This window comes from Ambystoma mexicanum, chromosome 3q, assembly GCF_040938575.1.
Source record: "Ambystoma mexicanum isolate Mex_15411 chromosome 3q, UKY_AmexF1_1, whole genome shotgun sequence".
Classification (NCBI taxonomy): Eukaryota; Metazoa; Chordata; class Amphibia; order Caudata; family Ambystomatidae; genus Ambystoma; species Ambystoma mexicanum.
Window position 1 is genome coordinate 19545923 of NC_090926.1, and position 6000 is coordinate 19551922.

General features: G+C 46.2%; 1 pseudogene; it reads right to left on the bottom strand.

Annotated features, from left to right (window-relative positions):
* LOC138447925 (toll-like receptor 13) overlaps positions 1-5795 on the bottom strand; it is a 41381-nt pseudogene extending 35586 nt beyond the window's left edge.
* Between the last annotated feature and the right edge of the window lie 205 nt (positions 5796-6000).

Sequence of the window (6000 nt, forward strand, 5' to 3'; positions counted from 1 at the left end):
GACTGATCATTATTTAATAACCTTCTCCGCCACACTAGATCTCCTTAGCCCTAAAATTAACAACATGGTTCCCCCTCTCCCGACCAGAAGTAAGAAGGATATAACCGCTGAAAATATTATCTCTCTCCTCCTTCCAGCTATATCTGGACTGGAAAGTAACAACCCTGACTCCCTAGTAAATACTTCCAATGATGCTATCATTAAAGCACTAGACACAATTGCTCCAATCAAACTGTGCAAAGCTAAACAAGAAGCCCACTTAAATGCCTGGTTTACGCCCCACCTCAAATCTCTAAGATTACAAAAAAGAAAGCTCCAATGCACCTGGCGCCACTCACCCACTGAAAACAACAAAAACAACCTAACTGAATTTGCCAAATTTTACAAAAAAGAAATAATCAAAACCAAGAAGAATACCTTGAATAACAGGATTGCGAAAGCTAACTCTAATACTAAAGAGCTATTCGCCATCCTCCATGAACTGGAATCCCCAATTCAACCAATAGACAATGCCCCTGAAAACACAGTATGGTGCACCAACATACAAAACGCCCTTTCTAACAAAATCTCCTCTCATCAATGCAAAATTTCAAACAAAAAGGCCACACTGTCACCCTTAGACCAACAAACACCTCAACCTCAGGAGAATAGGACTACCACACCGTTCAGATTCAAGGCCATCTCCATAATCGACACAGAAAAAATAATACTCTCCCTCAAACCCTCAAACTGCAAGGGCGACTCCTGCCCAGCACAAAAATTAAAGGACGCAGCTAGGGACCTAGCTCCCTTTATCTCCAAGCTTATAAACTCCTCCTTTAAATCCAACACGGTACCCACCAACCTCAAAGAATCATGGGTCCTCCCACTACTTAAAAAGCAAACCTTGGACCCCACTATCCCTACCAACTATAGACCAATCACCACCGTGCCATTTTTACTTAAAATCCTAGACAGAGCTGCCTACATACAAATCTAGGACTACTTGGAAGCTAACCACCTGCTTGGCTCGCGGCAATCTGGCTTCCGCCCACTCCATGGTACGGAAACAGCTCTGCTAGACCTAAAGACACAAATTAAGGAACTAAAGGATAATGGAAAAACAGCCTTGCTCCTCTTACTGGATTTGACGGCAGCTTTCGACTTGGTGGACCATGCAGTCTTATGTAACCACCTCGGATCTGCCGCCAACTTCACCGGAGATGCCATAACCTGGGTCCAATCCTTCTTAGCTAATCGCACTATGCGAGTCTTCTCCACTTCCGACTCTGCTGACCCTATCAAAATAACCTGTGATGTCCCACAGGGATCTTGTGTCTCCCCCACCATGTACAACATCTTCACCAAGCCTTTGTTTGACAAGTTGGACAGACTGGGTGTCACCTACACAAACTATGCAGACGACACCCAGCTCCTCATACCTCTTTCGGGTGACTTTGAGGCACACTCAGCCTTGGTGAACAAGATATACACCCTCATTCAGGCAGGATGGCCTCACATAGCCTCTGCCTGAATGACGATAAAAAGGAGATACTAATCTTAGGATCTGAAGCTAACATCCAAAAATTAAGCCCAAACTAAACATCCTTCAGCATTGATAACAACCCTATTACGGTGATGTCTGTGGTTAAAACCCTGGGATTCTATCTGGACTCCTCCCTTACTCTCAAGAAGCAAGTCAACTCCCTTGCCTCTTCTACCGCTTACACCTGCAAACTCATCCGCGCATCCAGACCGTACCTCTCCAATGCTAGTTGTATCACTCTAGCCAATGCTCTTATCATGTCTAGGTTAGACTACTGCAATGCCCTGTACTCTGGAGCCAATAAATACATCACAGATAAAATTCAAAGACTGCAGCACAATGCCTTAAGAGCAGCATTAAACATCCCACACAGAGAGCGCATCACCAAATACAGGAAAGAGGTTAACTGGTTAAAGATAACGGACAGAACCATACTCAAAACAGCTTCCCTCACCTCTAAATGTCTGAACAACTTAGCCCCCCCCGTACCTAGTGGAAAAAATAACGAGGAAAACATCCACGCGCCCCATGAGATCTGCTAACACCTTTAAATTAGAGACTCCTGGGTTCAAACGCTCGACTGCGGGAGGAACTAGTTTTCCTGTCAAAGCTGCTCATTACTGGAACAAGTTACCACTCGACCTCAGAACCGAACAACTGTACCCTAAATTCAGACACAAGATACTTAAATGGCTGCATGCCACTGACACATAACCTGACTGACACCTAGCCTACTTCCACCTTGGCCCATACCAAACCTTTTGCTTCCATGTACTACTCCGTACTAGAGAGAGCCAAGCATGCATCCCTACCTACCTAGCCCACATATGATACCTAGATTTATGAGTTTGACTTATAAACTTGATTATATATCTGTCTGTTTAGATAAACTTGCTAGAGTGCCTCAGACATCCCAAGATATGCCCTGTACATATGTTTGCATATATTCTTGCATATATTTTTGCCTATGTGTTTTATATACTCATGCCAAATACTGTAATACGCTTAAGATTTCTTGTACACTGTTGCGCCCGGCTACCCAAGGGTTTGGCGCGCATTACCAAATAAATAAACAAACAAACAAACAAACAAACATCTTTACAAGCCTGTTGGTGTTCTACAAGTTGCCACTGGCGATTATGTCATTGTCTTCAAATAAAAATGATCCATGACAGAGCCCCAGTCCCCTAAACTCATCATACTCTGCGTGCCCTATATAAGAACACCCAATCACATTAGAGAGGGGACATGCCATTTTGATAGGAGAGAGGGAGGAGGAACATGAATTGGAGAAACAGGGGGAGGGATAAAGCCACTCAGGGGGCAGACAGTCGAGCTAGGAATAAGAGCAACCAGGTGAGGGTGAGTAGAGTCATAAACATAGACTGGAACTGGAAATAAAAGCAACAGAGAGAGGAATCATTCCAAGCGAGCAAGAAATAAGAGAAACAGAAAGTGGACTTGTGCAACTAAACAGCTAAGGAAACCGTCAATAAGAAAAAAAAAAGGGGGAATAGAGCTGGAAAAAGTCAGTAAAGCAACATCACCCTGATGCTTATGGGTTTGGTGCTCTTTATAAATGCTAAAATAAATCAAAATAAATAAACATGTAGAGCAGCAGACGGAGGAATAGCGCCTGGTAATTGGAAGCAAAGTGAGGAACAACAGCGAGGGGAATAGAGGCGAAGCAGGCAGGAGATCTGGAAGTATGATTAAAGGTGGTGAAATAGAGCCAGCAAGCGAAGGCGAGCGCGAAGAATAGCCCTGACAGATAGCTAGTGCCAGGGGCTAGCATTTGCTGCTGGAAAATGTTGGTCCCAGAAAGTGGGTAGAGGGTAGGCTCCTGGTACCTGTGGGTCTTGATTTTTCCATGGTGGAGTTGTGCTTCTATCAGCCAAGCATGCAGACGGTAGAAACCATACTTGAAGTACCATTTTCCTTTGGCATAGAGAGCAGCGACAAGCAGGCAGCAAAGCAGGGCCGGTGTGGTGCAGAGAAAGGCAAGAAACCCCCGGTCTGTGTTGCAGACCGTTGCCTTGAATCCTGCCAGGATTTCCACCATGCGGCTATTGCCTGAGCAGCGGTAGTGGTGGAACAAGACCACCTGCACGGGGCTGTCTTTTGCCCACTTCTGGAATGGTGCATTCCTACAGGTGCACATCAGGACGTTGTACCGGAGATCCAAATACTGCAGGCTCGGTAGGGCTTGCACGCTGCCAACTGGGACAATATGGATCATGTTGCTAGTCAACAGCAAGGTGCTCAATCTCTGCAGGCCCTGGAGCATCCTCAATTGCCTCTCACCCAGGCCAGCATTGTTCATCCTCAGCCATCGGAGGCTGACAAGCCCCTGGAAGGACTTGTTTTGCAGAATTTGGTCTCCATTGGAGATGTCCCGCATGTCCAGGTGGGTCAGGTTGCCCAGCTCTTGGAATGGGGTTGTGCCCAGGGTGGAAAATCTGTTGCTGGAGATTGTCAACTCTTTCAGGTTCTGCAGCTTTGTAAATATGTTGTAGGGCAGGAGATTCAGCCCATCAGGTTGTTGTCCCTGTAGCTTTAAAGACCGTAAGTTCCTCAAGTGCACAAATGGTGGATCTGGAAGGTTCCAAGAGGTGAACTCCAGAAAGTTGCCTGCTAAATCAAGGACCTCCAAGCCATCCAAGTCCTGGAAGAAAGTCAAACTGATGCTTTCCAGGTGGATTCCATCCAAGTAGAGGTCCTTCAGGGAGTGAAGCCCCACAAAGCTGTCCTTATTAATTCGTTTGATGTTGTTCCTACCTAGGTCTAGTATCCTGAGGTGTGCAAGGCTGACAAATGTGGAGTTATTCAAGACGGAGATGCGATTCTTCCATAACTTAAGATGCTCCATGTTGGGAATGCTTGCAAAAGTCTCCCAGAAGACTTCTCCGATGGCATTATAGCTAAGGGCGAGGAACCGCAGCTGGCTTAAACCCTGGAAGGCATCCTTGCCGATGAAGCTGATCTCGTTCATTGTCAGCGCGAGGTTGGTGAGATTAGAAAAGCCCTGGAAAGCGCCATTCTGCACAGTTGACAGATGGTTGTCCTGTAGCGAGAGGTACTGAAGGCTGGGCAAGCAGGTTCCTGTGACATCTGCTCCAATTCCCTTCCTGCAGAAGTGAAGTGTGTGGATCTTATTGTTGACAAGAAGGAGCCGCCTCAAGGATGCAGGTGGGGAGCCATAGGTGAAAAGATCCGGCACCTGGATCTCGTTTTCTGACATGTCCATTTCGGTCAATCTATGGCATCCCTCCATTGAGCCACTAACCTTCTCAAATTTGTTCCCCTCCAGCTTGAGGTAGCGCACAGATTCCTGGAGCTGCCCACACAGCTCAGTCAAGGTCTCCCGATGAGTCAGATTCAGGAAACCGAGGCTCATTGTCCTGACCACATGGAGATAACCCATGAGATTCTTCACCTCTTCAAATCCCATTGGGTTTCCTGCCACATCAAGCTGAAGAAGGCTAGAGAGGTTCAGCAATGTCAGATTCTGTAGTTTGCTGATGTTATTGTATGACAAATCCAGCTTCCATACTTTGACCAGAAAATCAGTTGAGAAACTCAGTGAGGTAATGACATTTTTGGACAGTGCAAAATTGTATAGTTGGGGAGGGAGAGCACCAGATGCCTCAAAAACCACAATTTTGTTTCTTTTGGCCACCAGCACTCTAAGGTCTGTTAAGTCCTTTATGGCTTTGACAACCAGAACGAAGTTGAAGAAATGATTCCAGGAAATATCAAGGTATTGAAGCCGGACAAGTGGTCGTAGAATCCTGAGTGCAAAGCTAGACAAGGAATTGTTGCTCAAAACTAAGCTAGTCAGGTTTCCTAAGTCATGGAAGGTGCCCAAGTTCAGGTTCTTGAGGCTGTTACTGGAAAGATTCAGTACTGAGAGATTGATCAATCCGCGGAAGGCACCAGAGTCCACCTGCATGATTTGGTTAGCTGCCATGCTCAGCAAGGCCAGTCTGTTTAAGTTGGCAAACCCATGGTGAGACACAGTCCTGAAGTTGTTCTGAGTGATCTCCAGGTGCAGGATGTCATTGTGAAGGTCCCCCACAATGTCCAGCAGCTGTTCCGCTGGCAGGTTCTGGCATGTGACGGTGGTTTTCTGCATGTCGTTCCTGTAGCAGTTCTTGTAGCTGTAGCCATGGGTTAGAGCCGCCAGAAGAAGCACAAGTGCAAGGGTTGTGATGCCAGGATCTGGAGACAGAGACCTTCGGTGGAAGAAACAGATAGCACAGAACGCCATGGTATAGTTACACTCGATTGCATATCATTAAGAACTTCCCCAGAATATACTCTGGGAGGAAATGGAGGAGACGGCCATGCCTTTGCCGAAAATGAAAACAGACCTACAACACTAGGTATAGCTGAAAGTAGAATCTGGAATTCCAATTCACACAAAATTCCTCTCAAAGTCCCTGCTGTTCCCCTTCAACGTAAGCCTGTAGGAG